The sequence below is a fragment of the Theropithecus gelada genome, chromosome 20 (genome assembly GCF_003255815.1).
Source record: "Theropithecus gelada isolate Dixy chromosome 20, Tgel_1.0, whole genome shotgun sequence".
In the NCBI taxonomy this organism is placed as follows: Eukaryota; Metazoa; Chordata; class Mammalia; order Primates; family Cercopithecidae; genus Theropithecus; species Theropithecus gelada.
The window spans coordinates 33,823,066-33,833,745 of NC_037688.1; the positions used below are offsets into that span (position 1 = coordinate 33,823,066).

The 10,680-nt window shown below is 39.2% G+C and overlaps 1 pseudogene; it reads right to left on the minus strand.

Moving 5' to 3' along the window:
- Window positions 1-8,616: 8,616 nt before the first annotated feature.
- Window positions 8,617-9,180, minus strand: LOC112614610 (annotated as a pseudogene).
- Between the last annotated feature and the right edge of the window lie 1,500 nt (window positions 9,181-10,680).

Below are 10,680 nucleotides of genomic sequence, written 5' to 3' on the forward strand. Positions count from 1 at the left end.
CTGACTTCACTTTCCTCTAACTTCAAGGATGACACCTAGCCTATAAGGATTGCAACAGTTTGATGAAGTTAAACATTTCAGCTCCGAAAAAAGGAACGAGTACATAATGTGCCCTGAATAATGGCATATATCGCCATGTCAACTCAGAAAAAAACATGCATTACACAATTTCTGTATTTAAAATTTTAAGGTCATCGTTTAAGTCAGGATTTCTCAATTTGGCACTAGTAACACTTTCGGATGAATAATTCTTTTTAAGTGGGTGGGAGGGGTGCTGTCCTATGTGTGGTAGGATGTTTGGAGCATTCTTGATCTTTACTCACTAGGAACTAGTAGCCTTCCCCTCATGGATTGTGACAGCCAAAAATGTCTCCAGAAATTGCCAAAATGTCTTCCGGGGAGGGGGCAAAATTGTTCCCAGTGAGAACCATTGACTTAAATTAATAATTTGCAAAGTTCACTTACACATTTGTGCTCGTATGTTTGTATGTTTACACATCTGTATATTCAATCTTTATCAGGGTATACAGACACATATAGTCACATACAAAACATAACCTATCTAAATACTAAGTATATGAAACAAAATTTTGGTGCAATCCCTATCAGGGAAAATTAAGAGGGACAATAATAATCTTCTCAAATAATGTATTCATGCTCCAAGTTTTCTTTTTTTTTTGAAAAGAAATTGCTTCAAATATTACTATGTTAATATAAAAGCACTCGTTATTATAATTAAACAAAAAAACAGTATTCTAAAAATGTTTGTTGAGCAACTAAAATGAGCCAAATGCTATTTCGTGGGTTTGGGCTGGGGGCAGAGAAATGAAACAAATGGATCCCTGCCCCTCATGAAGTAGAGGGGAGTCACAGAATAGTTACATAATCATGCAAACAAATATGAAATTAACCACTGTGACATGAGTTCTGAAGACAAGTTTTTTTTTTTTTTTTTTTTGAGACGGAGTTTCTCTCTGTCTCCCAGGCTGGAGTGCAGTGGCGCGATCTCAGCTCACTGCAAGCTCCGCCTCCCGGGTTCACACCATTCTCCTGCCTCAGCCTCCAAAGCAGCTGGGACTACAGGCGCCCACCACCACGCCCGGCTAATTTTTTGTATTTTTAGTAGAGATGGGGTTTCACTGTGTTAGCCAGGATGGTCTGGATCTCCTGACCTCGTGATTCACTTGGCCTCCCAAAGTGCTGGGATTACAGGTGTGAACCACCGCACCCAGCCTCTGAAGACAAGTTTTATGGTAGAGACACCCCCACCAAGGAAGCAGGTTCTAGTATGCATGCTAGAATAACCACACATGTATCTTATGTCAATGATGCTCATGTTATCATATAAATCAATGGAGTATTCATGAAATTTCAACAGAGTATTGGAATAGGTGTTTGGAATCAAGGGACAGGTATCTCAGTTATGCATGGAAGCATATAATCTCTTGGCTTCAGGTAAGATGCCAAGAGGGAAAGACTGGGGTCAGGTTAAAATATCAATCCACAGGCTATCATAAGCAAGGTGAATACAGCAAAAACCAAAATGAAACAGCCAGGCGTGGTTGCTCATACCTATAATCCCAGCACTTTGGGAGGCCAAGGTTGGCGGATCATCTGAGGTAGGGAATTCGAGATCAGCCTGACCAACACGGAGAAATCTCATCTCTAATAAAAATACAAAATTACCCGGGCATGGTGGCACATCCCTGTAATCCCAGCTACTCAGGAAACTGAGATAGGAGAATCACTTGAACCTGGGAGGCGGAGGTTGTGGTGAGCCAAGATCACGCCATGGCACTCCAGCCTGGGCGACAAGAGGAAAACTCCGTCTAAACAAACAACAAACAAACAAAAACCACAAAAACACACAAAACCTAATGCCTTATAATAAAAACTATGGTTGAAATGTATATTATACATACACATACAAGATTTATACAAGATTTTAAATACCAATTTTATTTTACTTGGGAGACTTTTAAGCTCTGAGCATAAATTTTCCTGGTCTTCCAGATAAGGGGAAACAGTTTACATACATGAGCATGAGCTATAGGGGCAGAATTATATTTGCAGTATAGGCTGTCTATTGAGTGAGCGCTTGAACCCCATGGAGACTAACCAAGTGGAAAAAATATCATGACAAAGGTTAAGACTTTTCTTGATAGCTGGTAAGTTATTTCTCACTCTTGCTGGAGGTCCAGTGCAGGTTTGAATTAAGTAGTTGGGGGAAGGTCCTGGTTCACATAACCAGTCAGATGTAAAACTCCACAATCTTGTAGCTGAACATTCTGGAATACTGAGACTCCTGAGTCATCTTGGCAGAGCAGGAAAAGCAAGGAGGATCAAACTGTGGATCTTCACTGGCCGTGTCACTGGACACAAAGGTCGCATGGTTCTGCCTACCCATGTAGGGGAGAACATGAAATATCTGGAGAATATTAGACAATTAATACTGTTAATTATCTAATTTAATATCTAAGTTAATTAATTAAAATAATATTAATAGAATATTATTGATATGGTTCGGCTGTGTCCCCACCCATGTCTTATCTTGAATTGTAGCTCCCATAATTCCCATGTGTTGTGGGGGGAACATGGTAGGAGATAATTCAGTCATGGGGGTGGTTTCCCCCATACTATTCTCCTGGTGGTGAATAAGTCTCACAAGATCTGATGTTTTTATAAGAGGAAATCCCTTTCCCTTGGCTCTCATTCTCTCTTGTCTGCCACCACGTAAGATGTGCCTTTTGCCTTCTGCCATGATTGTGAGGCCTCCTCAGCCATGTGGAACTGTGAGTCCATTAAACCTTTTTTCTTTATAACTTACCCAGTCTCAGATGTGTCTTCATCAGCAGTGTGAAAATGGACTAATGCAATTACACATATATATTTGCAGAAGTGTTTGTATTATTTATGGCAGTGTTTGTATCTAGTACTGCAGCATTTGCCACAGGAACAAAAGACAAAGACTCAAATGATGACCAATATGAACAGGTTAAATGCAATCAGAGGATGGAATACTATGGGGAAGACTCTTGTGTGCTTATATAGAAAGAGTTAAAAGAAGAATTAAGGACAAGAAATAAGATATACTATAGTTTATAGTATGAAAACTCTGCTAGTGAGATTAAGGATTGAGGGTGAAATGGAGATTTTATTTTATTTTACTTTTACTTGATAGCCTTCTGTACTGTTTGGAGTACTCACTTTTTGAAATTTTCATTTTCCCTATGCATTTAATCAAGTATTACTGCATTAATAGGTTAAGAAAACATAATGGTTGCATTTTGACTACTCAGAAGAGAGACATTATAAATGTGTAACAGTGTCACTAGAGCCCATTAAGAAATCACAGTGCATAAAGGAAAGAATCTTTAGAAGCAATACAAGCTCAGAGAAATTTTAACTTGTTCTCTTTCGTGAGCCTAAAATTGTTCCATGAGCTCAAACCCCAACTGGCATTTTGACCATCAATTATCACTGTATATTTATAGATATGCTCTTTCCCAGCAATTTCAGAAGGTTAAAGCAAACGTATGTAATCAGTCTATTATTTGCCAGAAGATAAAGTGCCATTGAGGCTTCTGTGATCAAAGGAAAATGGTTCCCAAGATAACTTTGGCAGTGGCTGATATTAAAATGTCGAAAGACAGAGCTTTTCAGATATAAGATAAATGTATATTTTTACTTTTAAATCTAGCCACATCAGGACTTAAAAAAATATATAGCCCTTCATGTTTAAATATGATTTTATTGATGCATCATCACAGGAGTATATCATTGGAATTATGTTTTGTAGGAGTGATGGGTCTGTCTTGAGTTAGTCTTACACTGTCTGGTATAATTTGGAGCAATTCTAAGCCTTAAGAGATGCTTCCTCTGGTCACAAGTTTTCCTTTTTCACCTAATCAATACTTAGACTTTAGATAGAAATTCAGAGTCACTTTGTCAGTAACACCTTCTCTGACCCCAACACTGGGTCAGGACCCTCGACTGAGCGATTTCAGCATGCTTTACAATTTTCCTTTGCTGTGCTTATCACACTGACTAGTTAAGATTTGTGTTTGACGTGACTTGCCTTTCTCACATGACTGTAAGCTCCAACTCTGCTTGGCTTATTATTGTAAACACATTTCTGATCACAGTGGCTGAAACCTGGGAGGTCTCAAAAGATATCCATTGAAAGAATGAATGTAGGACAATGCACGTCTGGGTGTGTGTGCACACGCATGCACTCGGATGCATCCCCTCCACAGTAACCTACAAAAAGAGGCTGGACTACTATAGGAAGAAGAAAGAGTCATATCTTCCCTTCTTACGTGCAAAGAACTCAAAGATAATGATGTAGTCTGTCAGGGCCTGTTCTGAACCATCCTGAATCACTTGCCCGAGTCCAGCTGTGGTGCAATTTTTGAAATAATATCTCAGACTCTGGAAAACATGCAGCTACTGAACTATTGTGTCCACTAGGCTGTCCTGGTTGGGGGAGAAGATGGAGAAAGATAGTAGGATTGCCTTAACCCCTGACAGTAGGAGTTGAATTTTTCTAAAGAGGAATGAGGGTTTAGACTGCAGGGCTTCAAAATCATGGTTTTTATCAAGGAGTAGGTGACTAGTAAATAACAAAGATAATTAGAATTAGCAATGGGGGCCATTTTTGAAGACATCATGGGAAGAACTTGGTCTTTTTTTTTTTCTCCTGAACTCTATAAACAATTACATTAAGATAGGGTTTCAAGTTTCATTTATACTGTAATTTCTTTTAGATTTCCCTTAAGCACCAATAAAGACTATTTCTCATAGGCAGTCTTTCTCCAGTGGTGTACTGAGGAACTGGGAACAAGGCTGTAAAGTGATGGCACTGAGCTGACCTCAGAAAGATCCGTGATCCTGGAGCTCCAGGCTAACATGGGTCAAGGTTATCAGACACAGAGAGAGTTGTAAAAGATGACCTGCGTCCTGATGATGGTGGAGATGGTGGAGATGGTGGAGGTTGATCCTTGGGGATGAGAGAAGAAAGTTAGTTAACAAGTGGCACCCAAATTTACAGGAATGAGTGGGATTTTTTTATTTTTTATTTTTTTTGAGATGATGATTCGCTCTTGTTGCCCAGGCTGGAGTGCAGTGACGCGATCTCAGTTCACTGCAACCTCCGCCTCCTGGGTTCAAGCGATTCTCTTGCCTCAGCCTCCTGAGTAGCTGGGATTACAGGCATGCACAACCATGCCCGGCTAATTTTTGGTATTTGTAGTAGAGATGGGGTTTCTCCATGTTGGTCAGGCTGGTCTTGAACTCCCAACCTCAAGTGATCTACCCGTCTCAGCCTCCCAAAGTGCTGGGATTACAAGCATGAGACACGGCACCTGGCCCTTTTTTGTTTTTTGAGACAGTTTCGCTCTTGTTGCTCAGGCTGGGGTGCAATGGCACAATCTCAGTTCACCACAACCTCTGCCTCCTGGATTCACGTGATTCTCTTGTCTCAGCCTCCCGAGTAGCTAGAATTACAGGCACCTGCCACCACACCCATCTGGTTTTTGTATTTTCAGTAGAGACAGGATTTTACCATGTTGGCCAGGCTAGTCTCAAACTCCTGACCTCAGGTGATCCACCCGCCTCAGCCTCCCAAACTGCTGTAATTACAGTCGTGAGACACCGCGCCCACCCAAAAGGGATTTTAAAAAGGATATGTGGAATTGTATGGTGAGAAAGAGGCTGCACTGAAATGTTCTGATCAGGCTGTGTCCTTAGTAAGGAGTTCGAATTTCATTTTGCAACCAAAGTTGCATCTGTTGTTTCTGAACAGCTGTAAATTCTAATCAGTCTACGTTCAGAAAGATGATTCAAAAATCAGTATGTAGGGAGGGCAAGTCCAAGATGAAGTCATTAAAATATAAGAGTAAGAAAAGCTGGTTTCTAAAAAAGGGAGATTGTTATTTCCTATGTCCTATTTTTGAAAGTTGTTTTTAATTACTAAAATAAAAATTTAAAAATTATCAACTTAGATAAGCTATCAGGGTTGGGGAAGGTGTACGTCTCATGTATCTAGATTTTACCAGAGGATACTTGTTTGTGATGGTAGAAAACAGAAAAACAGAAAAACAATCTGTATGAACTTTGGGTTGGTGTGTAAGGAAGAGCCATGCATTTCATCTGTTATCAACATCGAACTGCATAGTTGCATCAACTGGTATCATGAAAAGAAATACATTAGTATGGTTAAAGAATGAGGCTTTCTTATACCACTGGAGGATGTGTGCGTGTGTGTTTGTGTGTGCACGTGCACGTGTGTGTGTGAGATCACATCTCCACCAAATTCATCTTTCCACGGGATTTAAAAAATCTAAATACAGTAGCAATGTTAATTTTATTATCAGACAGAACACCCTTTCCCAATAATTGCTCTGCAAGAATTAAATGCTAGATCAGCAAACTTCTATTCAGTCGATTTGCTATTATGCAAGATTATGCAATTTCTGTTAAGTGGTTCCCAGAGGCTTACAAAACAGGTTAACTTAGTCCTGAATGTAGATTAATTTCTTTATGTTTCCCAGCCTCATTAGCCTTTTTAGTGTAGAATATGATTAGTTCGCCTAATATTTTTATATGATTTAAATATCAAGAAAATTAACTTTCAGAAAATGCTAATGCATTTCATATATTTTAGGAACTATAGCAATAGAGGTTTTGATATTGACATTTGCCATTTTTTGTTCTTTCACCTACAAATCTACTTTGATACGTGTGTATATATGTATACACACATATATACACAAATATATATACACACATACATATATAGGTATATACACATATACATAATCATATAATTGCTGATGATATGTAGGAAAGATATTTCATGTTGCTATGGAAGAGTTTCTCCTGTGAATAAAGGATATTTGTTTAAGGAAATAAAAAAGACTACAAATGTGGCAGCGGCGTTCAGTTGGAGTATCCTGTTAAATAACACGGGTGCTTTATTTGGGCTGTGCTTTCTTGTATGTGGTTCTTTAAGAATATGAGAATTTAGTAACATCAGCTAGCCCAGGAGCAATGCTATTAACCTGGATGGTCAGAGCAGTTGCAGACCTGGGAGCAGTTAATCAAGTAATGGCTATTTCTGTAGAGAGAAGCTATCTAGTGAGGACATACGAGTTGTACAACACAGGTGGTCAGCATCATGACTCCTCCACTCCAGAACTAAAATCCCTTTCTCTGTGTTACCTTGCTGCCCGTCTGCATCTACCTTTTCTCCTCCTGTGCCAATTCTCTACCATTCACCATCAATTTACTAAATATATTGTTTACAAAGTGACCAAATATAACTACAGAGGATGTTTATGAAGAAGACAATTTTATTTTAAAATATGTTTTACTCATATTCATGATTCATAGTGAAGACTGGTTTTTAAACCATTATAATGCATTTTCATTACATATTTTATAGTTTTGTTTAAGTATAAGAAACCATAATAAGTATAAATAATGACTCCGAATCTCACCAGAGAAACTCACCTTTCTCTAGGTGGCATGAACTTAGACTTCCACCAACAAGGTAAAGGATATTATAAAATATTTTCAGAAGCCCTTTCTGAAATGGGAAAAATGGTGTTTCATTGTTGTTTTAATTTGTACAGTTATCTTGGTGGGGGGGTCAGAGTCTGACTCTGTCACCCAGGCTAGAGTACAGTGGCGTGATCATGACTCATTGCAGCCTCAACCTCCTAGGGTTCAAGCGATCCTTCCAGCTCAGCCTCCCAAGTAGCTGAGACTACAGAAATACGGCACCATGTGAGTTAATTTTTCGTAGAGACAGGGTCTTACTTTGTTGTCCAGGCTGGTCTAGAACTCATGGGCAAGGAACATCTTCCCACCTCGGCCTCCCAAATTGCTGGGATTACAGGCGTGAGCCACCACGCCTGGCCTTAATTTGTATCAATTTAATTGGTGTTCTCTATTCTTATTTATTTCCCATGGCTAAAAGTGCTTATCGTGTCTCATTTGTGCTTTTAAATATGTTTGTGGGATAGCTACATTTACACGCAACCCTCAGGATATGGGATAATTGTTTATATATGTAACAAACTTTTAATAGCTTATTCTTAACAATAATCGGTAAAAATCTGAGAAAATGAATTGTATCACTCATATTTATTATTCGTGAAAACACTGTTTTAGATTTCCTTACCAACTTGTGGAATGAAGCTGTAGCCCGTCAATCTGTTACAAACTAGACGGGTGGTTGTCGAAGTGAGGTTCGCCAGGCCAGCATGATGAGATCAACTGGGAACTTAAAATGTGAATTCTGGGGTCCTACCCAACTACAAATCAGAATCTGGGGGTGAGACCCAGAAATCCGTGTTTTATTAAGCTCTCCAGCCAATTCTGATGTACCGTGTGGAAGTTTGACAACATTTGGAGTAAACCAACAATAAGAAACCTCATGTGAAAGTTTGACAACATTTGGAGTAAACCAACAATAAGAAACCTCATGTGAAAAGCTACTTAAGAGACTTTCTCACCCCTGACTGCAACGTCAATGTGCACATTTTCTTTTCTTTTCTTCAGCGTCCAAAATCGTTTTAATATGACAGTAGGATCCAGGGTGTTTTTGCAGACTCAGCTGGCCTGTGCGCATCTGGCGCGCTCGAACTTCCGGTCCTTGGAGCGGATGTAGGGTTTGGCGTGGCTGGGTGGGGTTCCCGGGGCCTTGCTAAAATGCAGGTTCATCTTTCGGCCCTTGCGAGGACCGGAGAGCAGGGCGGTGCCGCAGCCCTTGGGGGAGTCCAGGGCCAGCTGGTCGAAAGCGAAGATTTTGTCCGCCGCCCTGATGATGCGACTGCGGGCCAAGCTGGTCACACGCAGCGCACACACCTTCAGTTTGGGCACCTCCTGAACCCGCACGTCATCCGTTATGGTCCCCACAACCATGGCCGTTTTGTTTTCCCAGCCAGGAAGCTTCATCTTCCAGATCATCCGGGAAAGGGATAGAAGTGGTGGGTTGGTAGGACTCATAAACAACCGCTTCAGCACAACCTGGTTGAATGTGGAGTTGGTTCGTCTGGCCAGAAACCTGTACAGCTGGACCCACAGCTTGACACAGGATATCAGGTAAATATCCTGGCTTTTGGGCTCCTGGCGCCGAACCTTTCGGTCCTTGTTTTGGCGAATGTCAACTCCCATGATGGCGTCTCCTGCGCGGCCAGGTACGGAAAGGCAGAACGGCCAATGTGCACATTTCCTATTAAGACATCTTCCTCTCCCTTTCTCTCCCTTTCTTTTCTCCTCCCTCTTGCAGAAATTCCATTCATTTGTGTCTTTATTTTTTAATGTTTCCCAGATAATAGCTTCACTAATGCATTGCTACATGTGGAGAATCTATTAACTTTTAAGATAAAAAGTTCGTTTGCTAAATTCTCCCCATATGTTCAAACTCATAAAGTACTTGTTCTGATTGCTATGATACAAACGAAAAACATATTACTCAATTTGGCATAATTTTAGGAACACTTTTGTGGTCCGGCATTAGCACCGATTTTTGAACGTGCTTTATTAAATTCAAAATCTTGTACACTACATGTCATTGTGGTAGTTACAGTGTATATCAAGATTTTTAGGTTAAAATCTTAAGCATATTTGTTCCTAAACGCAGTAAAAGGAATAAGAGCACTATTAATATTACTATTATGATTAAAATTGTTCATGTTAATATCTTCATATGCCTTATGTCATTCAATCCTCATAATAATTCTATGAGGTAGGACCCACTGTTATTCTTGTTTTGCTGAAGTATTCTTAAGTCTGCTGAAATATATACTACAAAATAGGACTGAAAAAAAAAACCACTCAAATTTAAAATTTATTAAATTGTTAACTATTAAATTCTACTCATCACAACAGATTCCAGATAGACATTAGATAAACCTAAAGGCTTCCAGTGAAGTAAAGTATTATTAAACACTTTTCATATTTCAGTTTTATAAAATTCCTATGTAATCTAACGTTGTACTATATAAAATGTTTTTTAATAGATTTGTATTTTAAAAGGTTTTAATATGATTTTTTTCTATTTCAATAATTATTTGGAAAGGTAATTTATGTCCTAAAAAATTGTAACTATGGTGTTGTGAATTTGGGCATCTTCCAGGGTAGGGAGTTTTTGGACAATTCATAGCAGTTCTCTCTTTTTACTGCATCCAGTCCAACTCATCATTTTTTAAATGTTGAGAGGGTTGTACGTTCATGGCTTCAACGAATGGTACCATACTTAAAGTACAATCAAGAATAAGAAAATGAAGCCCATTTTCCCCAAAATTAATTCACTATGGTTCTATTGAAGGTGATCAGAATTCAAAAAGAATGCAAGAACATACTGCCTACTTAAGTGTTACTTAACAAACTACTTTTTTTTTTTTTTCTTTTTTGAGACAGAGTCTTACTCTGTCACCCAGACAGGAGTGCAGTGGTGAAATCTCAGCTCACTGCAACTTCTGCCTCCTGGGTTCAAGCGATCCACTTGCCTCAGGCTCCCAAAGTACTGGAATTACAGGTGTGAACCACTGCACATGTCCTGAACTACTCATTTAGAAGTATTAAGGAACTATATTTACTTTTGCTGTAGAGTCTCAACTATTCAAAAAGCAATGTGAAAAAAAATCAAAATCACTTATTTTCCCATTTGCA